This window comes from Crinia signifera, chromosome 4 (assembly GCF_055691185.1).
Source record: "Crinia signifera chromosome 4, ASM5569118v1, whole genome shotgun sequence".
Lineage (NCBI taxonomy): Eukaryota > Metazoa > Chordata > Amphibia > Anura > Myobatrachidae > Crinia > Crinia signifera.
Genome location: NC_139220.1, coordinates 42,708,115 through 42,734,678, shown reverse-complemented (window position 1 = coordinate 42,734,678; position 26,564 = coordinate 42,708,115). Strand labels below are relative to the sequence as shown.

The window sequence follows — 26,564 nt, the reverse complement described above, 5'->3', positions numbered from 1 at the left end:
GTTGAAGACTTTGGATGTTGTGCGTGCCTTACGCATATATGTGGACAGAGTGAAGAGTGTCAGAAAGACTGACACATTGTTGGTACTGTATGACGTACACAAAATTGGTTGGCCTGCATCTAAGCAGACTATTGCTAGGTGGTTGCGATCTGTGATAGCATTTGCATATACCAAAGCGGGTAGGCCTGTACCGGCCAGAATTAATGCGCATACCACCAGGTCTGTTGCCACCTCTTGGGCGGTTCGACATGGGGCCACAGCTGAGCAGGTTTGCAGAGCTGCTACTTGGTCATCTGTTCACACATTTGCCAAATTCTATAGATTCCATGAGTTCGCGTCGGAGGACGCATCATTTGGGCGAGCAGTGCTGAGAGCTGCAGACCTGAGCGTACCCTCCCAAAGGACCGGCTCTGGAACGTCCCAGTGTTGAGCTGTGTCACCAGGACCATTGAAAGAGAAAAAGGGATTTTTGTAAGAACTTACCGTTCAAATCCCTTTCTCTGATATGGTCCTGGTGACACAGCGATCCCTCCCTTACGCTCAGTAAGTATGCCAGAATTTTCATGATGTTCATGTTAAAATGGTTAAAAGTTAACAGTTACTGTTATAAGATGTGCATTTAATATGTGCAGGCGTTTGTACTGAGTTAATGTATTCCAGTGGCTTTGAAAGATTGAACTGAAGAGTCCAGGGATGCAGTAGGGGAGGAGCCTACCCTCTAAAGCTTTAGGATAGGTGCCTGGCTCCTTCGGACCCTCCTACATCCCAGTGTTGAGCTGTGTCACCAGGACCATATCAGAGAAAGGGATACGAACGGTAAGTTCTTATCCCTTTTTTTACTCATTCCCTGTGTCAGAATGTGTATTTCAGCTTATTTTCTGTGTGACAATGTGAATTTTGGCTCATTCTCTGTGTCAAAATGTGAATTACGGCTTATTCTCTGTGTCAAAATGTGAACTTTTACTCATTCCCTGTGTCACATTGTGAATTTCGGCTTATTCTATGTGTCAGAAAGTGAATTTCAGCTTATTCTCTGTGTCAGAATGTGAATTTGTACTCATTCCCTGTGTCACAATGTGAATTTTTACTCATTCCCTGTGTCACATTGTGAATTTTGGCTTATTCTCTGTGTCAGAAAGTGAATTTTGGCTTATTCTCTGTGTCAGAATGTGAATTTTGGCTTATTCTCTGTGTCAAAATGTGAATTACGGCTTATTCTCTGTGTCAAAAAGTGAATTTTTACTCATTCCCTGTGTCACATTGTGAATTACGGTTTATTCTCTGTGTCAGAAAGTGAATTTCGGCTTATTCTCTGTGTCAGAATGTGAGAAACAATGTCAAACATCTCACTAACTTCATTTCCAATTAAGTTTAATATGTTAACTATGTTTTCTATGTTTTTTTTTGGATGATCAGGTATCGTTACTGTTATTTTATTTTATGTGCGGCCCAAACCAAATTTTCATCTTCTAATGTGGCCCAGGGAAGGTGAAAGGTTGGACACCCCTGCTGTAGGCTGTAGTCAGCCTCGGACACCAGGACATGCTAGTAGGTGCTTCTGAAGAAAGTCAGGCTGCAGTGCCATATGGTGGCAGAGGAGACAGCAGACTTAGAAGGTCCGGAATGATTGACAGAATTAGGAGCAAGCTGTCCCTAAGGCAGTGGTTCCCAAACTGTGCGCCTAGTCTCCCTGGGGTGCCTCGGGACACTTGCAGGGGTGCCTCGGGTTGGTCGTCCAGGACCAATTCTAATTATTTATGATCAATTATTTGTGGAAGCAACCAGTGCTGGTGGCTGCCAATCATAAAATGTGTACAATCAGAATCAAATCCTGCCCTTTACCACATAACTGAACCTAAGAAGCACATATAAACACAATCTACTTAATTTGATATATATTTTTGGGGGCCTAGGGGTGCCTTGGAAAAATTCTGATACTCTACGGTGCCGTGATAAGAAAAAGATTGGGAACCGCTGCCCTAAGGGAAAGGGAATTACTGGCCTTGACACCATTAGGTGGAGTGACCAGTCACACAGTGACTTCACTGGGGAGTCACAGTCCATTGAGTATAGTAGATCCGGGGATAGTTCACCAGGGGGTGGTCAACAGACCGAGGTTCAGGTGTCGTGGTCAGGTGATGAGCTCAGCACCTCACTTGCGGAGCACCGTACCTCTAGATAGCACGCCTGAGGGCAATTCGGCAGTTGATAGGGTCTTGTCGGGGATAACGCAAAAAGCAGGCGCAGGGACCGAAGGAGATTGGCTAGGGTCGGGGCCCAGTCTAATGTTGTGGTCACAACCCGGGCCGGGGTTCGGGCTGGTTGATCAGACACAGTAAGGGGTAATGGTAATTTAGTTACCATAGATTAGTCGGCATTGACGTCGGTATGCGCTGCAGTGGTGTCAGCTGTGGCCCCCCTGGTAACCACTGCTCCAGGTGGGTAGGGGGGTTCTGTATCATCAACCACGGTGGCTACATTATCCGAAATTATAGCCAGAGTCATTGCGCCAGCATTAAATGTGACAGATCCAGGTCATTCTGTTCATTCAGTAGAAGCGGCATCACATAGTGATTCCAATTTGCCTGTGCATGTTACTAACCCTTTACCGTCAAGTCGGGGATCGTCGCAGAGCAACATGGAAAGAGCATCTGTAAGCCGTCAAGGAGGTGAAGGAGTCAATGGGGGCAACACTGGTTCGAGTTTGGGTGAGTCTTCTAACGATCCCGATTGGGCCAGTAATAGTGCTGATAGGTCAAATAATGACGGATCAGGGGGTTCGACGTCGTCAGCTTCAGGGAAACGGGCTAAGTCCTCCAAATCCAGGAAAAGAAGGTGCAGGTGTAGGGATTATGATTCTTCACTGGCGTCCACTTCATCCGAAGATATTTCATCTTCCGATGGGGGCATGCGCCATTCAAAGCGGAAGAGGCATAGAACTTATCGGTCACATACCTCGGGCTCCTCTAATGTATCGGTGGAATCCGATACAGTACATTGCGCAAACACTGCTGTGAAACGGGGTTTGCGGCCTAGGGCTCGGGATAGGATTCGAAAAGGCCGTTATGTGGATATTTTTGCTTTAACAAGCAAAGATAGGCGGGCTCTACTTACGGCTAGGAAGAAGGGCTCCTCCAATGAGGAGGCCTTCATACCAACAACAACTAGATAAGGGGCATGCTTAATTTTGCGGCCTGTTATCTGGAGAGCCATCCCGGTGAATACATGAATCTGGTGAGATACCAGTTTCTGATTCATAAACTATACACCTCGTGCATGGGTTCTGGCTGGCGTACCTATCACGAGGAGTTTAAAAGGAAGCAACAGGGCCGAGAGGTGTTTGATTTAGGTGAAAAAGACCTAGAACTTTACGTCAAAGTTACCGAATTAGCTACGCCCTTCAAGGCTTCCGAAGGAAAAGGTTGGTTGCGGCAGTAAGGTAATAGGCCTAATAACAATAATAGGGGAGCTAATAGCAAGCCTGGCCACGGAAAATGTTTCGCGATTAACAATGGCCTATGTAATCTGGGAAATCGTTGTAGTTTTCGGCACCTTTGTCTCAGATGCGGGGGATCGCAGGCAATCTAGGATTGCACGAAACCACCAACTGGGGGCAGGGGTGGGGCTCAGTCCTCGGCAAAGCCCCGGTCCAGTGGCACCTGTCGTTGGATTGAGCCCCAACCACAATATCGTTGGTCAGGATGTTGCCATGGCTGAAACGTTACCCGGATAGAGAGACAGCAGATTTTATGCAGTCTGGGTTTTCTGTAAGTTTTCAATTGCCCGTTTCTGACCCCATTAACGCAGGGTCTAGGGGTAATTTACGTTCGGCCGTGGAGTATCAGGATGCAATAAAACAGAAGGTAGAGGCTGTAGTTAAATTGGGACGCATGGCAGGCCCATTTCACACACCGCCAGTGGAGGGACTGATTTTGTCACCCATTGGGGTGGTACCTAAAAAAGTTCAGGGGAGGTTTAGGCTGATTCAGCACCTTTCATGCCCTAGAGCAGTGGTAGCCAACTACAGTCCTCGAGAGCTACCAACAGTTCACATTTTCCAGACAACCCAGCTGCTGCACAGGTGCACTCATTACTAGCTGAAACATTTTCAAAGATCCACAGGTGGAGCTAATTACTTCACTTGTGATTCTTTGAGGAGATCTGGAAAACATTAACTGTTGGTAGCTCTCGAGGACTGGAGTTGGCTACCCCAGCCCTAGAGGGTCGTCGGTTAATGATGCCATTGCTGACGATTTATGCACAGTTAATTACCTATTATTCAAAGACGCTATGGCGATCGTTCGGAGTCTTGGTCCTAGTGCCCTCATGTGCAGGTTGGATGTTGAGTCAGCTTTTAGACTTTTACATTGAATAAGGCCGCATTTAAATTTATGGGATTTAAATTGGACGGGGTTGCTCTATATCATGTGCATATTTTGAGCGTATTAGCACTTTCTTGCAGTGCTGTTTGCGGGAAGTGGCGGGAGCTTCTAGCATCAATCATTATTTGGATGATTTCCTTTTGGTAGGTCCTTCAGATTCTGATTTATGGTTACTAGAATCAGCTCTTAACTTGTTTAGGGATTTCGGAGTACCTGTGGTGAAAAAAAAATAAGGGCCCTACTACATGCCTGGTGTACCTTGGGATAAAAAATTGATTCCGAGGCTGGTGTCTGTAGACTTTCGCAGGATAATGACGAAATACTTTAGGACATGGCGGCGGCAAATTTAACGCTTAGATAGGCCCAATCTTTATTGGAGCTGTTTAACCTTGCGAGTAGAGGGATACCCATGGGTAAAATCTTTTGTCGTAAAATTCAGAGAGCGACCGTGGGCATACGTAAGCTGCATCATTTTCTTCGCTTATCTTCAGAAATAAAGAGAAATTTGAAGGTGCGGGAAATGTTTTTGGCAAATTTTAACGGTATATGCATACGGCAAGCTCCAGTCGTTGCAAATGCCGAGTTAGAATTGTACACGGACGGCGCGGGTTCCACAGGCTTTGGAGCATTCTATGCGGGGCGTTGGTGCATGGAGTCTTGGCCGGAGCTGTGGGTCCAGAGCGCTTTAATAAAAAACATGCTGTATTGGAGATATTTCCAATAATGGTCGCTTTGGAACTTTGGGCCAAAGAATTGAGTAACAGGAGGTTGTCTTTTGGTGCCTAGGAGTGGTGTACGCTGTTGGTCGCCAGAGGTCAACATCCTTGCCGGTTTTGTGCATTTTTAGCTCGGATGGTGATGCTATGCTTGGCAAACATTACGTTGCGGGCATAGCACGTGCCCGGGGGGTTTAATTAAGTAGCAGATGCACTGTCTCGTTTTGAATGGGTACGTTTTAGGCAGCTTGTGCCTTTCGCCCAGAAGTATGGTGAGCAGGTCCATCTTTTCTATGGCAGGTGCCACTGCAGGGGTAGAAGAGCTGGCCCTGCGATCCTTAGCGCCGGTGGCATTCAGGGCATATCTGGCCGCCGGGGGAGCGCTGCAATGAGTTCGTTCTTGAACGGGGTGGCGGAGGTAAGAGCACTGAGCAGCTTATTATTGCCTTCGTTTGGAGCCTGTACTTGCAGGGGAAATCCCGAAGTTTTGTCGGGCGCTCCTTGTCAGGGATTTCATTCTTTTTGCGTCTCGGAGGCGAGAGACATTACAAAGTCTTTCGTCCTTTCCAGGATGCTGAAAGGGTGGGCCTGAACCCATACGGTTTTGCCGGACAGGAAACGGCCAGTTTACGCCGGTCTATTGTGTCGAATCTCTAAGTCTTTAAGAGTCATTTGCTCAACTGATTATGAGGTTCGGTTTTTTCGACTGGCCTTTGCCATGGCTTTTCATGGGGCATTCATAGTGGGTGAACTGGTGTCCGCAGCCAGGACATCGGCTTCGCCCATGATGTTTCATCATGTCGACGACACCACGACGGTTATGGTGCAAAGCCCAGCGCTCCTAGACTGACATAGTGGGCAGGGTCAGTGGGTCCATTTGGGTCGTAGTGGCGATCACCGGATTTGTCCGGTGGCGGCGGCTGTGGCTTATTTGGATTTGCAACCTCAAAGGCCTTGTTGATGCACATCCTCGGGTCTCACCTTACTAAATTTCAGTTCAGGTCGGTTTCTCAGCGCTGCATTTTGCATCAGGGTCTTTCTCCGGCCGGCTTTGGCACACAATCATTTCGTATCGGCGCCGCCTTGGCTGCTGCTGCGGAGGGTTGGTACCAGGTCGACATACGAGCACTTGGGAGATGGCGGTCTGGTGCGTTTAGGCGTTACATCAGGCCGTCATCATCCAGTGAGCCCATTTGAGGAGTAGCCGCTCGCTCAAACGCGCCGTAGCGTTTGGGGGGCCTTGAAGAATTTTTGTGTTATCACCAGTCTTAAATTTGGCTTTTGCCAACTGGTGAAAGATTTGTGTTTTTGCTTTAAGTCAAAGCGGGCGACCCTCCCCTTCCCACCCCCCAACAGCTGTTGGTAATAAATTTAGTTTAGAATTTAAATAATTTAATGAATTCAAATAACTAGTTTTAAATAGGTCACCTGTATCACCTTCCTATTAGTCATTTCAATCTAATATAGTAAGTTAAAATCACCATTAAGGGAATTCACGGGTATTTTTCCCCATTTCATCCTTTATATTATCCACCTGGGGGGCAACGACCTCACGCATAATTCCGGTCTCAATATCCGTTTTGAGATTAGGAATTTAATGGATTTGATTAGAGAGTGGCGTTTCTGTAGGTTCTTCTGGTCGGAGATTATACCTAGGAGGATATGGAGAGATGCAGTAGTCCAGGGGCTATTGATATTGTGCGGAGAAGGATTAACTCCGTGGTCGGCAAGGCAGTCGCTGCGGAAGGTGTGATGGTCATCAGGCATGAGGCCACCTCCTTTAGGAACGAGACACTGTATCGATCTGATGGAATGCATCTCTCCATAGTGGGAATGGCCTTGTTTTTCAAGGATATGATGGACATCCTGAGAAGTTTGGATGGTTAGTTTTGAGAGGAGCTTTGTAGTGTTGTGGTGGCGGGTCAGTTTGAAGACAAACTGATATGGCGGAAAGAACGGTAGTTTAAATTCTAGCTGTATTTACATTTAGCTGGTGGTTGGTGTCGAGATGTGGGCATCACCGATCCAGGTGGGCCCACATCTGGACAAAAAAAGGGGGAAGGGAACAGTAGAGATTAAGTGGGTGCACACTGCAGATAACTTATGTAAGGCGTCCAACTGATAATATGCACTTATAAAATATAGCTTTTATTGGATATACTTTAAAAGAGAAGGAGTATGCTAATTACTGCTTCTCAATTTAGAACAAATACGTAGAAGTGAATAAAGTTTAGAAATAGTGGTTTAAAAAAGATCGTGATGTAGAAGCTCATTCAATTTTTTATATGTGTGTTACTGTCTCCAGATTTTGCTTATCTCCGTTCAGGAAAAAAGACTTTGTTCACTGTACATGTATTTTTACTGATCAGTTGCCTGATTGTAATATTGTTGCTCAGACCAAATGTATTTTTTTCTGGCTATTGATTAAATATTTTGTTGTAGGCTTATGTGCCTTTCGGCTCGTAATACACTGTGATTTTAATTAGTTAATATGTGGACAATAAGCACTGATTTCACTGTGCGGATACGTTGTGCTTGGATTGTGTTAATAATAAACACTAACCAATTTTACTAGGACTCTCCGTTCGTAAGCTGGATATTAGATTAACTCTACACACTCCTCCCCGTTTGTACAGCCCAACTTCTCAGTGAAATACTGATAGTATATTTGTACAGTCCTTTTCCGATTTATTTGTGTGTGTTAAATGTAGTTTTTAACACTACACCATTGTAAATGGTCACTTGGCTGTTTTGTGGGTTCTAATGGTGCACACACACTGTCCAATTTATCCAATTTCACAAATGTTCAATTTTATTATTTCTTAGTTTTATTTTTAATATATTTGATCACATGTGTATTGGAGATCACTAGATTGAACCTTAGTGATTTCATATAGTGCCTGCCATATTTAAGAATTGCACTCTACAGCAGCCTGTTTATGACCCATGCGGTTATTTACCGCTTTCTTTGCTGCTGTATTTAGCGGTCATTTATACAGGATGGCATGTGGGGTTAGTACTGTGACACCACGGTGTGTGTCGAGCTGTTATATCCCCAGTAGGGGCTTTTATATGGGAGACAGTACAATGTCACAAAAATTAATTAAGTGGCATTCCTCTGTTGTGATGGATACACACTGTCCAATCCTGACCCATCCAATTGTGTTGTATAGTGTCACAATCAATTGGTTTTATTTATAAGCAAGTTTCTGTGGTAGGTGCACACCATTCAGTCTTGCTGTGTCCAATATGTTTATATCGATAATATCAGTAATTTATTATTTTGTTGTGTGGACGTATACGTTTGTCAGGTGTCTGTTAGTGCATACACATTATCCAATTAGTCCAATTTCACAGTTGTCCGATTTCACTTTTTCAGTTATATTAACAATATGTTCAATCATATATGCCTAGAAGATCAGTGGTTTGAGCATAGGTAATTTCTTTATGATGCCTGCTACATTCAAAAGTTATACTCCACAACCTCCTGTTTGTTGTTTATGACCTATGCGGTTAATTGCCGCTTTCTTTGCTATTACATTTAGCGGTCATTTATACAGGGATAGCATGTGGACTTTTATCCCTAGCAGTGCAAATTATATGCACCCTGTGCTTTGTGGGGATAACTGCCAACTCTACACCTGCACGCCCGGCCAGGTAACCATCAGCCGCGTGCCGTGTGCGCCGTGCAGACGCTGACCGCTTCCTTTGATACTCGCCCTGCGGCACCAGCGTATATATCAGGCTTAAGTAACAGCAATGAAAACTTTGTCAGGGAGACAGTACAATATCACAATATTCATCGGGAGTTATCCTTCAGAGAGGATATTTATGCTATTTCCTTAGTAACCGTTGTCATGGGGCGTATCACACTTAGGGCCTTATTTTGGTTCATTCTTTCTGACAAAATCCTTCTTAGATGGGCAAAACCATGTGCACTGCAGGTGGGGTAGGTGTTACTTGTGCAGAGAGAATTAGATTTGGGTGGGGTTTTACTTCAAAGTGAGATCTATATTGCAGTGTAAAAATAAAGCAGTCAGTATTTTCCCTGCACAGAAACAAAATAACTCACCCAAATCTAATTCTCTCTGCACATGTTACATCTGCTCCCCCTGCAGTGCACATGGTTTTTTCCATCCAAGAAGGATTTTGTCAGAAAGAATGAACCAAAATAAGGCCCTTAGTGTGATTTTCTAACGTTGTCTGGACTCTCATTGTAAATTGGATCTTATATCCACATTAAATCCTAATTTTATTTTATTATCGGTATATCGGTATTTCATTTTGTTTGTCATCATTCTAGTGTTTTATATTTGATGTTTTATTGTTTTAATTAATTTTATATTTTTATTACTTTACTTTTTATTAATTATTACAATATATTTGTATATGTTTTATGTATTGACGTTTATTATTATTAATTTATTAATTATTAATGTCTTATTTAATTATCCCTTGTTTGTTGGTTTTTTATTATTTTTTGTTTTCTGTTTTCGATTTTTTATTATTATTTATTATTATTTTATATTTTTTATTATTGTTATTTATTTTTTATTATTTCTTATTTATTAACTTTTTTTGTATATGATATGCTTCTATCTATTTTTCTTTTTTCTGTAAGGTGGTTTATTTATTCTATTATTTTATCCAGTGAGTGTCACTATGTTGTTGTGTCAATTACTTCAAGGGAAAATAGTCACAATGTTGTTATATATATCCCTTTAGAGGGAAATGTTTTAATTGTTCCTGTTGTTCAGATTATTATTAGTATATATCCTTTCAATAGTTTGCTTATTCATCTAATTGTTTAAAAGGTCACTGTGAGTGTCCTTAATATAACTAATAATTAGTAGGTAGATTTGTCATAATTTAAGGGATCCCATGTTAGTCGTTCTCCTGTTTCCATGTTGACCCCTCCATCGATTGAATTGGAGAGCATAGGCGAATCTAGGGGGTGGTCCGGGGGTGCACAGGACCACCCATTAGCCCATTTTATAACTGAGGAAAGGGGCTTTCCAACGAGCCCAGCCTTGTGTCCCTAGCCCCCTGGGAACTGGAGATACGGCCAGGCAAAGCTGGAACGTTTTCCCTATAGAATAACATGGGACCCACTAATTCCGACCCCCACCCAGTTCAATGGCTGCCAGTTCCCCCTTCGGCATCACTGAAGCTCAAGGTTGATCTCAGTCGAACCCAAATCGCTGGGCCTTCAATCTGATACCAGGCTGGATCCATATGGGTGTCAGACGCCGCCGCCGTGCAGTCGCCTCCCCGTCCTCCGGGGTGCACGGCGGGCGGTCCTCTGACGATCAGGACGTTGCTCAGCAACGCCCCGAGCGTCGGCAACGTCCCGAGCGTCGGTGACGTCACGCCCGGCGTCCGAGCATCGGGGCGTTGCCTGGCAACCACGTCCTGCTGCCCGGCGTCCTTCCCCGCCGCGTCATCACCTCGCGCGCGCACAGTCTGCTGCACGCACACTTCTCCTATAAATGGAGATTACACAGTCCAGCAAGCCGCTGGTTATAAGATTGCTTAGGCACCCTGGGGTGTCCTTCTTGTTTTCTTCAGCCCATACTGCAGTTCCTTCCCTGCATTATACCCGTGGTTTCTCCAGCTCCTATACCCGGATTTCTTCCCTGCCTGTGGTCGGTGGATTCTGCTACTCAGAAGTTCCCAGCAGATTTCTCCTGGCTTCCGGCTTCCTGCAGTCTCCTTGGAGACATTCCGGTCTTCTGCCTTGGGCCCTGGAGTGGTATCGTTACGCACTCCTTATTCCCATTTCTTCCTGCTGTATCATGGTTTATTATTTTGTGTATTCTTATCAGTGCTAGGTTCAGTGTGCAGGGGTACCAGGGCTCCCGTCCATTCCTGTGTCCATTTCCCTGCCACCTGTCTCGGCCACCGGGGTCATTAAGTTAGCTCTCCCCTTGTCCACCTCGTTCCTCCAACGGTAGGTTGTGGCCACCACCTAAAACGCTTTGGAGGGCACCGGAGTTGTACAGGCTTAACCCGTGCTTCAAACGTGGCTGCCGTGCGAGAAGATTTAGGGCCTCCGCACCTACCGTGGGACGTACTGGGTGACAACGGAGTTAGGGGCCGAGACAGTTTCCTCCCTACCAGTGCTGATCATCTCCACCTCCGGGTCAGTCACCTGCCCTCGCTACTACCCCATGGGCCTCTAGGGCTATTGCCCTCCATTACCCTGTTGATTCCTCTGTGGCCCATGTCGACCGGTGATGATTACCAGCTAGGACCCATTTAGCTTCACAGTTACCGGGCCTCCTAGCACGTCTGAGCCGTCTCGATACCTCCACTTTGGGGTTCCCGGCACCTTGTGTCTAACAGTATAACCAGCCAACAGTGTTGTGGGCCATCCACCTCCGCAGTGAACGGTCCATATTCCCTTACCGCGATTTTTTCATTTTTTATTGCTTGGTCGTCATGGATCCCAACGCGGCCCAAGCTCTGGCCAATCAGGTTTCGCTCCTGACCAAACAGCTACAGGATTTGTCTATTAAGGTGGACACCAAACTCTCAGCTCAGCCACCAGCGGGTTCTCACCAGGAACCCAAAGTTAATTTCCCTGATAGGTTTTCAGGTCATAGGCCCCATTTCATAAATTTTAGAGAGAGTTGTAGATTGTTTTTCCAGTTAAAACCACACTCCTCAGGTTCTGAGCAACAGAGAGTGGGTCTTGTGATTTCCCTCCTCCAGGGGGACCCCCAGTCTTGGGCCTTTAGTCTGGCTCCAGACGATCCTGCTCTCCGCTCGGTAGATGCCTTTTTTCAGGCATTAGGAGTCCTTTATGACGATCCTGACAGATCAGCCTCCGCTGAGGCTTATCTTAGAGCCCTGAAACAGGGTCATCTTTCTGCCGAGGAGTACAGCGCCAAGTTCAGACGTTATGCCGCCGACTCTGGGTGGAATGATCCAGCCCTACGGAGTCAGTTTCGCCTAGGCCTGGCGGATAACGTCAAGGATGGCTTGGTACAATATCCCTCTCCTCCTTCTTTGGATAAATTAATCCTTTTAGCCATACGAATCGATCGGAGGATTAGGGAGAGGCGGTGCGAAAAAGAGGCTCAAGCATTACCCAGTTGTGAGCTCCCAGAGGAGGCTCCCCCAGACCTGGGTGAACCCATGCAGCTTGGGGCTACCAGGTTATTTTCTAGGCTCACTCCCAAGGAGAAGGCCCGACGACGTTCCCTGGGGTTATGTATGTACTGTGGATCTAAGGATCATATCCTGAACAAATGTTCCCTGTTACAGGGAAACGGCAGAGCCCAGAAGTAATGGGGAGTATCTTCTCGGGCCTTTCATTGTTTTCCCCATCTGATTCGTTGTTTATCCCAGTTAGTTTCAGTTCCTGGGAGGGTAAGGCGTTAGTGGATTCTGGCGCCGCAGCCAATTTTTTGGATAGTAAAATTGTCTATGATTTGGGTTTACCGCTGCAACTGTTGACGTCCCAGCTCACCGTTTGCGGATTAGACGGTAATACCCTGCTTGGTGGAGCCATCACTCATTTTGTGGAGTTATTAGATTTTCGAGTTGGACTTTCCCATTCGGAGAGCATAAAGTTTTTTGTTTTTCAGTGTCCCATTACACCCATTGTGCTTGGCCTTCCCTGGCTTAAGAGACATAACCCGGTCTTTGATTGGCGTTCTGGGGAATTGATACGGTGGGGCAAGGAGTGTTTTGAGCAGTGTATCAGTCTTCCAGCTCTTCTCACCACTACCATTCCTGCCGGGTTGCCAGCCCAGTATGCTGAATTCGCTGATGTTTTTTCTAAAAAAGAGGCGGACTCTCTTCCTCCGCATCGTCCGTATGACTGCGCCATTAATTTGTTACCTGACTCTAAATTACCCAAGGGTAGATTATACTCTTTGTCTTTGCCTGAAGAGAAGGCAATGCAGGAGTACGTGGAGGAGAGCTTAAAAAAAGGCTTCATCAGAGCCTCTAAATCTCCAGTGGGAGCAGGTTTTTTTTTTGTTAAAAAAAAAGACGGGACCTTACGGCCCTGCATTGATTTTCGTCAATTAAACGACATCACGGTAAAAAATTCTTATCCCTTGCCGTTGATCTCTGTTCTTTTTGATCAGTTGCGTGCAGCTGTGGTTTTTTCTAAGATTGATTTACGCGGAGCGTATAATCTCATCCGCATCAAGGCCGGAGATGAGTGGAAGACGGCGTTTAACACTCACTCGGGCCATTACGAGTACTTAGTCATGCCGTTCGGCCTTGCCAACGCACCCGCTGTGTTCCAGGACCTCATCAATGATGTTCTCAGGGAGTTTTTGGGTATCTTTGTTGTGGTGTATCTTGACGATATTTTAATTTATTCTTCTTCTTTGGATCTTCATCGCCAGCATGTCAGGGCTGTGCTTCAGAAGCTTAGGGAGAATAATCTTTTTGCCAAGCTCGAGAAATGCGAGTTCGAGGTAGATTCCATTTCGTTCCTTGGTTACATTATCTCTCCCAAGGGTTTCGCCATGGATCCTGTCAAGCTTAAGGCCATTCGGGAGTGGGTGCAACCTTCGAATTTGAAGGCGGTTCAAAGATTTTTGGGCTTCGCGAACTACTACAGGAGGTTTATTTCCCACTTCTCAGATATTGTCTCCCCCATTGTGGCCCTCACCAGGAAGGGAGCCGATCCTACATCCTGGCCGGTGTCTGCCATTGAGGCTTTTAAAGAGCTCAAACGGGCATTTTCTTCTGCTCCCATTCTTCGACACCCCGATCCCGAATTCCCTTTTATTCTCGAGGTAGACGCATCAGAGATTGGCGTAGGTGCGGTTCTTTCTCAAATGGACAAACTGGATGGCTTGCTACATCCTTGTGCTTTCTACTCCAGGAAATTCTCAGAGGCCGAAGGCAACTACGATGTCGGCAATAGGGAGTTGCTGGCCATTAAATGTGCCTTAGAAGAATGGAGGCATTGGTTGGAAGGGGCCAAATATCAGGTCACGATCTTTACCGATCATAAAAATTTGGCATATTTACGCTCAGCCAAGAGATTGAACTCGCGGCAGGCGAGGTGGGCTCTGTTTTTTGCCAGGTTTAATTTCTTAATTACTTATCGACCTGGCGCAAAAAACGTTTTAGCAGACGCCTTGTCCAGGAGTTTTGCGGCCATACAAGATCCAGTTTCTCGTCCCGATCCCATTATTCCCCCTTCATGCATTCTGGCCGGACTCACGCAAGGGCTACTGGATTCGGTGCTGCTGGCCCAAAGTTCGGTCCCTGCCACCACTCCCGAGGGTAAATTATTTATTCCCCAGAAGCTCCGGGAAAAGGTCTTTTCGGAATTCCATTCATGTAAATCCGCCGGCCATCCGGGGGTTTCCAAGACACTTTCTTTAATGTCACGTGCGGTCTGGTGGCCCAACATGAGGACAGAAGTAGAGCAGTTTGTGTCCAGATGTAACACATGTGCTCAGAACAAATCTTCCCGTCTTTCCCCCATAGGGCAGCTGGTGCCGTTACCTGTGCCTGATCAACCTTGGACACACATCTCCATGGATTTTGTTACGGACTTTCCACCATCATTGGGTTTTAATACCATTTGGGTTGTAGTCGACAGATTTAGTAAAATGGCACATTTCGTACCCCTCAAAGGCTTACCCTCGGCTAAAACGTTAGCCTCTTTATTCATCACCCATATCTTTCGTGCCCATGGCCTGCCCTCTGACATCGTTTCGGATAGAGGTGCCCAGTTCGTTGCCAGTTTTTGGAAAGCAGTCTGTGTAGCCCTGCAGGTTAGACTTAGTCCTTCGACGGCCTTTCACCCACAGTCGAATGGTCAGACGGAACGGGTTAACCAATCCTTGGAACAATTCCTACGGTGTTACGTTTCCAAGACCCAAAGGGACTGGGTGGAGAATCTGCCTTTCGCGGAGTTTTCTTATAATAATGCTTGGCATGCCGCTACCAGGATGTCCCCGTTTTTCTGCAATTACGGTTTCCACCCTAGAGCTAATTCTTTCTTTCCCACGGATGCCAAAGTGGGTAATTCTAGGTGGGTGGCTTCGAAGAGAAAGGTTTGGCGCATGGTTCGGGGAGCGCTCCTCTCTGCTGCCAGGTCAGCCAAACACTTCTCTGACCGCCACAGGAGACCGTGCCAGTTCAAAGTTGGGGACTGGGTCTGGCTTTCTACCAAGAATATCAAGCTCCGGCAATTCTCACACAAATTGGGCCCACGTTTCATCGGTCCCTACAGGATTATCAAAAAGGTTAACCCGGTCGCTTTTAGATTAGGGCTGCCCCGCTCTCTCAGGATCTACAACACTTTCCATTGCTCTCTTCTCAAACCTGCTCTTCAGCCGGTTGTCCGCAGGCCAGTGCCCATCTTACGTCAGGGCCAAAAGGAGTATGTGGTTGATTCCATCCTGGATTCCAAGACTTCCAGAGGGAGGGTCTTCTTTTTAGTACATTGGAAAGGTTTTGGACCGGAAGAGAGGTCGTGGGTCGCTGATCAAGATCTCCATGCTCCTTCACTCAAAAGGAGGTTTTTTCAGTCGTTTCCGGACAAGCCCGGTTTCAGAGGTCGGTTGACCTCTCCTCGAGGGGGGGTACTGTCAGACGCCGCCGCCGTGCAGTCGCCTCCCCGTCCTCCGGGGTGCACAGCGGGCGGTCCTCTGACGATCAGGACGTTGCTCAGCAACGCCCCGAGCGTCGGCAACGTCCCGAGCGTCGGTGACGTCACGCCCGGCGTCCGAGCATCGGGGCGTTGCCTGGCAACCACGTCCTGCTGCCCGGCGTCCTTCCCCGCCGCGTCATCACCTCGCGCGCGCACAGTCTGCTGCACGCACACTTCTCCTATAAATGGAGATTACACAGTCCAGCAAGCCGCTGGTTATAAGATTGCTTAGGCACCCTGGGGTGTCCTTCTTGTTTTCTTCAGCCCATACTGCAGTTCCTTCCCTGCATTATACCCGTGGTTTCTCCAGCTCCTATACCCGGATTTCTTCCCTGCCTGTGGTCGGTGGATTCTGCTACTCAGAAGTTCCCAGCAGATTTCTCCTGGCTTCCGGCTTCCTGCAGTCTCCTTGGAGACATTCCGGTCTTCTGCCTTGGGCCCTGGAGTGGTATCGTTACGCACTCCTTATTCCCATTTCTTCCTGCTGTATCGTGGTTTATTATTTTGTGTATTCTTATCAGTGCTAGGTTCAGTGTGCAGGGGTACCAGGGCTCCCGTCCATTCCTGTGTCCATTTCCCTGCCACCTGTCTCGGCCACCGGGGTCATTAAGTTAGCTCTCCCCTTGTCCACCTCGTTCCTCCAACGGTAGGTTGTGGCCACCACCTAAAACGCTTTGGAGGGCACCGGAGTTGTACAGGCTTAACCCGTGCTTCAAACGTGGCTGCCGTGCGAGAAGATTTAGGGCCTCCGCACCTACCGTGGGACGTACTGGGTGACAACGGAGTTAGGGGCCGAGACAGTTTCCTCCCTACCAGTGCTGATCATCTCCACCTCCGGGTCAGTCACCTGCCCTCGCTACTACCCCATGGGCCTCTAGGGCTATTGCCCTCCATTACCCTGTTGATTCCTCTGTGGCCCATGTCGACCGGTGATGATTACCAGCTAGGACCCATTTAGCTTCACAGTTACCGGGCCTCCTAGCACGTCTGAGCCGTCTCGATACCTCCACTTTGGGGTTCCCGGCACCTTGTGTCTAACAATGGGTTAATTGGTTCCAGGGATAATGAGGTTAAACCGTTTTTTTTTTCATTTCTTAAATGTAATTTCATGACTATTTATTTATGTTTTTTGAGGGCAGATTTCTCTGGAACCAAACAGCCCTGTTTTACGGGACCAAAATTATTCAAAGCCAACCCAAAAGTTCTTCAATATGATACTGGTCTCATATAAATGGGTCAGTTGGTTCCGAAGATATAGCTGGTTGGTTAAAGGGGGGTAGGAAGAGGGGAGTGGTTGTCTCTCCCCCTCATACCAGAAAATGCAGGGACTAGGCTGGTGTATAAGGGGTCAGCCTGGGAATGTCCCTGCATGATCCTGGGACCATATTCCTGGGAAAATCCCTGCATTTTCTATTGTGAAAGGGGTATTATTTCAAACAGCCGTGACCTGCAGTGCTCTGAATACAGCCGGGCAGCCCCCTGCTCTCTGCCCAGCTGTCAGTGACTGTCACCCCTGCAGTTTCCGCTCCAATTCTTCTCCACGCTTTCACCTCAGCCCGCCCCCCCTTTAATCATGTGCGGCATCATGTGTAATGGGTACTATTGTGTGCGGCATCATGTGTAATGGGTACTATGCTGTGCGGCATCATGTGTAATGGGTACTATGGTGTGCGGCATCATGTGTAATGGGTACTATGGTGTGCGGCATCATGTGTAATGGGTACTATGGTGTGCGGCATCATGTGTAATGGGTACTATGGTGTGCGGCATCATGTGTAATGGGTACTATGGTGTGCAGCATCATGTGTAATGGGTACTATGGTGTGCGGCATCATGTGTAATGGGTACTATGGTGTGCAGCATCATGTGTAATGGGTACTATGGTGTGCGGCATCATGTGTAATGGGTACTATGGTGCCATCAAGCAATAACCCCCTAGCAATGAGCACGTAGGTAAGCAGCACTTATGTGGCAAATATGTAATGGGCATTACGGTTTGTTATATAGTATGTAATGGGCATCATGATGTGTGGCACAATGTGTAATGGGCATTATGGTGTGTGGCCTTATGTGTAATTAAATTACGGCGTGTGGCTTTATGTGTAATGGGTATTACGGAGTTTGCTAAAATGTGTAATGGGCATTACTGTGTATGGTCTTAAGTGTAATACCACACCCCTTTTTGTGATGCCACGCCTCCTTCCCATGAGGCTACGCCCCCTTTATGCGGCGCGGCTTTGCCGCGCAAAGGTTCCCCTACTGTTATGTCTACATCTGGGACCACCCATTACCATAATTCTAGATTCGCCTATGTTGGAGAGTTATGAGGTCTTTTTTTCTCACATTATTGTAGAACATGAATATGTTTTATGTTGAAGTAATTATGTGTGGTGATCGATTGGTGCTTTTATATCAAATAAAGGATGGTGACAGTGTTAGGATGTCATAGTTTAGTAGTTCTTTTAAGTAATTTGAACTTCTTGACACAATTACTGTGTATTGATTATGGATTGTGCTGATATAAGATAATCTTAAATAATAAAAATATATATAATATAGGGAGATTGGGAAATGCCCTTTCTCATGCTGCGTAAATCCATCAAAAAGTGAAAAAATAATAATAAATAATAAGAGTGCAGTGTGATCTAGTATTTAATGGTTGCCATGTGTGTTTGGTATTTTCTTGTGGTTCATAGTGCTGTGCCCATAACTATAGATTTTAGTGTTGGCCTCTAATCATTTTAATTATCTATGTCTAATATTTTTATTTCTTAATTTTTGTCCCTTTTCCTCTCCTCCTATTTGTTCTTTTCTTTTCCTATTAGTTAGTGTGATTTTCTAGATTTTTCTCACGAATGATGATATTATTTTTCATTTCAGAATCGTTCTGGTATCATCTTTTGATCTCTCGGAGTATTCTTCAGCCTGTCGGTAAGTATCTACAGTATTATCTGTTGATTCATGAATTCATTACATTCCTCATTCCTTTGCTTTTAACAGTTCTATCCCCTGTGGATTGATTTTTTAGACTTCTCTTTTGATTTAGAAGCCTGTCTCTCTTATATTTGATTATATGTCTATTGTGCTTTGTTAATCTGTTTCACACTTCCTGACGAGGATTTCCTTTAAGGTCGAGTTGTCATCGTATGTTGGTTTATTCCAGAAAGGTCATGAAGTTGTTGTTCTCGTTCATGCCCTTTGGTATGATGGTAGCCATTTGGAAGATCATTCTGGTCTCTCTTTTGGCCAATTCTTGAATCGAATTGCCTCCTCTTATTCCCATTTTGATCTTTTCTAGGCCATAAGCTTTTAAATGACTTGGGTTACAATCATGTTTTAATTCAAAGTGTCGTGCCACACTGGTGAGTTGTTTGAATCTAGCACGATCTTTTTTGGCATTTTTGATGTTACAGGTTGAGTATCCCTTATCCAAAATGCTCGGGACCAGGAGAATTTTGGATAACGGATTATTCCGTATTTCGGAATATTGTAATATTTCAATGATGTATTTTGAAGTATCTTGCATTTATGCTGTATAAACACATAATATACACACAAATATATTTTATTACCACATAAAATACACACAAATATATTTTAATTGTTCAAAAAACAAGGTTTCAAAACGTGAAACAAAATTTGTGTACTATCTCAGCACTGAATTTGAATGCCAAGCAATCATTGTCTTGTACATATATAGTGCCAGTTACATATCATGTCCTCAGTAGTGCTGTTACAAATGTCCCCAGTGAGTTTTTAGCAAAAACTTTCTGGAATGTCCGTATTTCGGAATAATTCGGATAACGGATATTCGGATACGGAATACTCGACCTGTATTAATATGCTCTAAGATTCGTACTTTTAGTTTTCTGTTAGTCATGCCTATGTATTTTTTAGGGCAGCTACATTGTAGGCAATACACCACACCCATCGTGTCACAATTGATGTAGCCTTTGATTTCATTGATTTCTCCAAATCTGTCCTGATAAGTTTTGGTTTTGAGCATGTACTCACATGCTTTGCATTTCCCACATATATAGCTTCCATCTGCTATATCTTTCTGGGTTTTGTTAGAGAAATGACTGTTCACTAGTCGGTCCCTTAGATTGGCCCACATCTGGACCCTAACAATCATTACTTCGGATAGGCGAAATTTTTGCGGACAGTTTGTATGTCAGGGCAGGTGGCCCAATTTTTTATGGCTCAGGCAGAGTGGTGAGCTATGCCTTAGTGATATATGCGAGGTCAGGGGCAGAGGCAGAAGGTCAACCCCTGGCCTTAAGGGCAGATGTCCGCATATAAATTTTTATGTTGCCAAGGATGCTGGCAGTTGGCCGGTCCTAGGCGAAAGGGCAGGAGGCCCTTGGATCCGGAGTTTATTATTTTCATTACTTTTTTATTTTACTAGCTGATGTGATATATTGCATGCTGTTCTTTGCCCGCCACCTTAGTTAGAGCAGGGACATAAATTTCAGTTAGCTTCAAATAGGCCGCCCCTGCTCAAAATAAATAAGCCGTCCCCTTTAAGCCCAATTCAGTTGTACGTGTCATTATTTCATAGATAAGTGGTGTGAGTTTGGATGAATGCCTATGACTGTGTGGGGTTTATGAGTTTATGACTCAGAGAACTCAACTCGCGCCTAACTGAATTGACAACTAATGCATACAGCATGCCAACAGAAGGGATGGGCAAACTGGATGCATGTACCTTGCCTCATTTTCCAGGGGGCCAGGAATGCCACGCGATTTTCGGGAGCCTCCCAGGCAATGTTCCCTCTAATTTTACAAAGGCTGTGTGCGGCAAAAGATTTTGGCTGTGCAACTTTGGAAGGAAATTTAAATTTTTGTGCGTCACTTATATATAACTGGAAAATGACGTTCAGCATTTGTGTTAACTTTACTTCAAAATGATATTAAACATTTAAACATTCAAAACACAGCACACAATGTAGTTAATGGGTGAAACATACATTAATTGAGTCCACAACTGCAAAAAGGGACCACTGCTGCTTTGTGCGCTCTGTTGTAATGTCTGTGCGCACGCTCGTTGAGTTGTGTGCGTGCGCACACGCGCACAGCTTAGAGGGAACACTGCACCCAGGCCATTCCGGTGAGTAGGTGAATATGTTTGGATAAAAAGAGAGGCAAAACCTCATCTTCCCGCTCTTAGATCTTGCATGCCTTGGATTAGCTATAAATCCATGCTGTGGTGATTTGGGCATTTCACACAAGACCACAGACATTCTGTGCAGGTGAAATTAATGACTAGCTAACCTACTGTATGTGTTCATTCCAGTCCCTTCAGGCTAGGGATGGCCATCATCGATGGAACAGCAAAACAATGTTTTGCTGTTTTTTTTTTTTTTTCAGCATAGCTCCGCCCCCGACACCCGCAAAGCCCACCCCCGCGTTTTGATTGGCCCACAGGCCAATCAATGAAACACAATGGATGACCATCGATATGTAAAAATATTGATGGTCATCCATTGCACAGTTTAGCACTATCGATGGCCAGTTGCAGAATTGCCATCGATGGCAACCATCGATGGCAATGGCAATGATGCCCATCCCTACTTCAGGCTCTAGTTTTCATATTGGCTGAGCTAGATAGGCAGTTAGCAAATCAATGTTTATTATTTTTTAAAGTACAGGAAGTTACATATATTGTTTGTGAGTTACACTGGTGCTGCTGAGTATTAGGGAAGCATTAACTCTCGGTGCATACTGTCATTATGTGTCATTCCCTAGTATACAGTGCAACCCAGAACTCCAAATACAGGGCAGCAGCAGTGACCATTTTTTGGCGCACAGTGCACTGTGATGACTGCAAAAAAATTACAAAAAAGTTGAAAAAAGTTTCATTTGTTTATTTTACAACATTATGGGTGAAATTTACTAAGATGTGAAATACACTTCACAGGTCATGTTGCTATGGGCAACCAATCAGAAGCTACTTCTTATTTATTTACCACCCTCTAGAACAGGGGTGGGCAATAAGTGGCCCTCCAGCTGTTGATGAACTACACATCCCAGCATGCCTTGCATTAGTTTTGTTATTTTCCCATCCTGAAACTGATGCAAGGCATGCTAGGATGTGTAGTTCATCAACAGCTGGAGGGCCGCTTATTGCGCACCCTTGCTCTAGAAAATAGTAGAGATGAGCGGCGGGCACTTTTTCGGGTTTTGGTTTTGGATCTGGATCTCCCTTCGTGTTTTGGATCTGGATTGGTTTTGGCAAAACCACCCTTGCGGGTTTTGGTTTTGGATCTGGATTTTTTTAGAAAAATGCTAAAAATGGCTAAAATAACTTTGGCCTGTTTTTGCCCCTAAAGTATTAGTTTCCACTCATTTCTAGTCAATTTTGATCACTTCACAGCTTACAAAATGGTTTTCATTTACTGTAGTTTACTGTAGCCAAAAGGGTATACCGAGGTAGCTGGATGACTAAGCTAAGCGACAGTAGTGGGCATCACATACATGTGGACCTTACACTTCCAACCTGGCACATCTTGGAAGCAGAGCGGCACTGCAGGGGCAGACAGGGTGGCAGTTTAATAAACTATCCCAAAAAAAGAGAAATGCTCCAATCAGGTTGCTGATCTCCCAATATTTCCTCCTCCATCATCCTCCAAAAATGTGTTTTTATTTTATTTATTACTTTTATTTATTTTTCTTATTTTTTACACTGGACACAGCCCCTTGGACACTGGACACAGCCCCTTGGACACTGGACACAGCCCCTTAGACACTGGACACTGCCCCTGGACACTGGACGCAGCCCCTGGTCACTGGACACTGCCCCTGGACACAGCCCGTTACACTGGACACTGGATATATGCCGTCACACTGGACACTGGATATAGTCCGTCACACTGGACACTGGATATAGTCCGTCACACTGGACACTAGATATATATGCCGTCACACTGGATATATGTCGTCACACTGGACACTGGATATATGTCGTCACACTGGACACTAGAAATATTTTGTCACACTGGACACTGGATATAAGTCGTCACACTGGACACAGGATATATGTCGTCACGCTGGACAATGGATATATGTCACGCTGGGCACAGGATATATGTCGTCACACTGGACACAGGATATATGTCGTCACACTGGACAATGGATATATGTCACACTGGACACTGGATATATGTTGTCACACTAGACACAGGATATATGTCGTCACACTGGACACAGGATATATGTCGTCACACTGGACACAGGATATATGTCGTCACACTGGACACAGGATATATGTTGTGACTCGTGACACTGGACAATGGATATAGGCCGTCACACTGGACACAGCCCCTTGTATTACTGCAGCCCCTGTACACAGTGTACTACTCAGCAGCACTGCAGCCCCTGCGTGTGAGCACTGCAGCACTGAGTTAGTTAAATCACACAACACAGGGCTCAGGGCTAAATAAATCACAACACAGGGCTTAGGGCTAAATAAATCACAACAGGGCACGGGCCACAGGACAGCCCCTGGACAGTGGACACTCCCGAGCCGCCTCGGATCCTGACCCGGATCCCGAGATTCGGATCTGTCAGATCTCGGGGTTCCGGACCCGCTCATCTCTAGAAAACAGTAGACTGGATGTGATTGGGTGCCATATCCCACTACATTCACATAAAAAAGACTAAACATGGTGAAAAAGGACTAAAATAAATTGTTGTTTCTTTGTACAACTTGTGTGTGTGTTGTAGGTTCCATACCTTACTGTGTTCACATAAGTATAGGCACTGTGAAATGTAATTTGGGGAAAAAAAAATGTTTTTGTGCAGCTTGTGTGCGTTCAACCAAATGCTAGTGGTGCTGCCAGTCATGATGATACTAAGGACATCTACTAAAGGTGGTCCAGGGGGTAGAAAGATTAGGAAAGGTCACCTGAAATCAAAACATTTCATATTAAATAGGGGAAGAGGCGTCACCTTAAAAAAACCCTTAAAAAATCAGCGGCAAGTGTTTTTTGTTGTTGATTGTTTGGGGGGGGGGAGTTGATGGGGATAGTGTTTGCATTACTAATTTGCAACACATGTGTAAACAGATATACATGCCATGTTGTGCTACTGCTTTGTTGCTTAGATTAGTCATCCAGTCTTGGCCAATATTGGTGAGTTTTGTGAGGTGGCAAAAATTTAATAGAAATGACTGGAAATTAATTTCAATTGATTGTTTCTATTACTTGACTATTCCTATTACTGAAGGAACAAAATATGGCTCGAATTTTGTGATTGAGCTATTTCTTTCAGAAAAAAAAATACAGATACAATCAGGGCCGGATTAGGGGCCTCATGGGTTTGGAGCTAAAAATGTTATAGGGCCTATTATGAGAAGTGGAGGAGGTGAAGCCAATGCCATGTAGAACCCATACACTATAAGCCCCAATAAATATATATATGAAAGTACAATTGCATACCTCCCAACAGTCCCTATTTTAGCTGGACAGTCCCGATTATCAGGGCCTGTCCCGCTGTCCCACCCGCGAGCGGCAGTGTCCCGCGGTGTGGGGGGGCTGTTGGGAGTCCCCCCTGTCGGCTGCTAAACAGCGGGTAATATATGCTGTGCGCATGCACACAGCGTCTATTCCCGCAGCCAGGGGGCTGGGGGCATGGCTAGAGGCTCACAGAGCCTCTGGGTCATGCCCCCATAGCGGCAAAATGGGGGCGTGGCCTCGCGGGAGAGCAGCAAGTACCCCGAAATTAGGCCACGCCCCCCAACCATGTCGCCAGCAGGTGTCTGGTGATCATCGTCCTGTCATGATGGTGGGCCTAGTTTTATGTGGAGGCCTGGAGCTGCAGCTCAATCCACCCATTGTTAATCTGGGTATTGGTCATTGGGTCCACCCATAGACGATCAACATGCATTGGGTCCACCACAGAAGGTGGACATGGCTTAGGTTGACACTGTCGACATGGGTAATGTCGACAGGGTTGGAATGTTGACACAAACATTAGGGAGATAATGGCTAGGTCGACAGTTAAAAGATTGACATGAGGTTTTCACTTTTTCTAACTCTAATGTCGACATAGACCACATGGACACCATTAAAGCTAATATGTGTTGACCTAATGACCATATACCATTAATCTGGCCCTGGATACAATGGTTGCATAGTAATATGTCTGCAGTAGCTTGGAAATCAGTGTTGCTCTTGCGTAAAGGAATATAGTGTAACCACTAGATGGCGATCTTGTTGTACACCTTATTCTAGTTCAAAAAGAAATGAAGGCTAGCAAATTCATTTTTTCTGTTCATTTTCAAGAAACTATTGTGTTTTTACTATTAATTACACTTTTATATGCTGCTAGTATCTTTCATAGAGTATTTTTTTATTTTTAAAGAATAGGTGCTTATGTGCGGCCTTGTGTGAGCAATGTATTACAGCAGGGGTTCCCAATCTTTTTTGAATCACGGCACCCTAGAGTATCAGAATTTTTTCATGGCACCCCTAGGCCTAAAAAAAAAAAAAGTAGAAAAATAAATTAATATAATTAGATTGTGTTTATATGTGATCCTGATGTTCAGTTATGTGGTAAAGGGCAGGATTTCCTTCTGTTTGTACACATAATTTATGATTGGCAGCAACCAGCCCTGGTTTTGTCCATAAATAATTGACCATAAATAAGTTGAATTGGTCCTGAACCACCAACTCAGGGCACCCCTGCAAGTGTCTGAGGCACCCCAGGGAGCTGCGGTGCAGAGTTTGGGAACCACTGTATTCCAGATTTACATTTCTCAGTGCTTCTAACTACCTAGATTAGCAAATACTAGAAATCTTATAGTTTAAAAGAATCTGATATTTATTCTTCATTGGACACTAACATACAGGGACATTCATAGGCCGGTGCAAGGCACGGAGCGCCTTGCAAGGGCGGGGGTTGTCGGTTGTTGCGGCGAGTGCCGCTGAGTAACTCCAGGGGTGGGGAGGGGGAACGGGTGATGCGGCGGCGGCCGTCTAGTCACTCAGGAGGGGGCCAGTGCCATTCACCTCAATCCATCAGGGGGACCTGCTCCAAAGTGCTGCCCTCCAGTGGCCGACACCATAAGCAAATGCCTAGAGCTGCCTAGTGGTGGCGCCGGCCCTGTTCATAGCCGTGCTCCTGGGATTGTAGATTAATCATACTGTTTAGGAAATATGTTGTTTAAAGCTATTTTAGAATACCTGTCCAAGCATAAAATTCATTACTATAAAATGTGTATAATATGCTGAGTGCAGAAATACATATGGGGTGTGCAAATGCTGTATTCATTCATTAAATTGAGTACAGTTTTAATTAATTATGTAGGGTGATCCAGTGTAGCCTTACGTTACTTAATACCCCTTGTTTCCAATGCTATATACTCATTATTTTTTTGTATTTAGGTCAGGGTTGCCTACCCTTCCAGAATGCGTGATTTGCAGTACTGTGGACGGGGCCTGATGACGTCTACATAAAGCCCGCCCCCCAAAGTGCTGCTGGCAGTCTCCTCTCTGAGCTTTAAAAGTAGGCAACCGTGATTTAGGTGTGTTACACTATTTATTAATTCATTTATTTATTTACAGTATATTATATATCGCAGCATGATTCTGTTGCGCTTTACAATGGTGTTAGGTTGCGATTTAGTTTTCCTTGCTGCAAGGCAGGTTAAACGGGAGTCAACAACTGCTTTTCAAATGCGCTTCCGTTTGTCAAGTCGAAGTTAGATCATGCTTGAGTAGCGAAACCCATCGTCAAATTTACTACCATTTAACACCGGTTATGGTATAAATGGTAGACAATGTCTAGGTGGACAGTCACTTAGGCTGACCACTAATGATCGACACTGAC

The 26,564-nt window shown here is 45.3% G+C and overlaps 1 long non-coding RNA gene across 1 annotated transcript in view; it reads left to right on the top strand.

Moving 5' to 3' along the window:
• LOC146072300 (uncharacterized) overlaps positions 1-26,254 on the top strand; it is a 32,734-nt gene extending 6,480 nt beyond the window's left edge. The window contains exons 2-3 of the long non-coding RNA XR_014473044.1: positions 18,615-18,665; positions 26,120-26,254. This is a non-coding gene — a long non-coding RNA (uncharacterized LOC146072300). The remainder of the gene's footprint in view (positions 1-18,614; positions 18,666-26,119) is intronic.
• Positions 26,255-26,564: the final 310 nt, after the last annotated feature.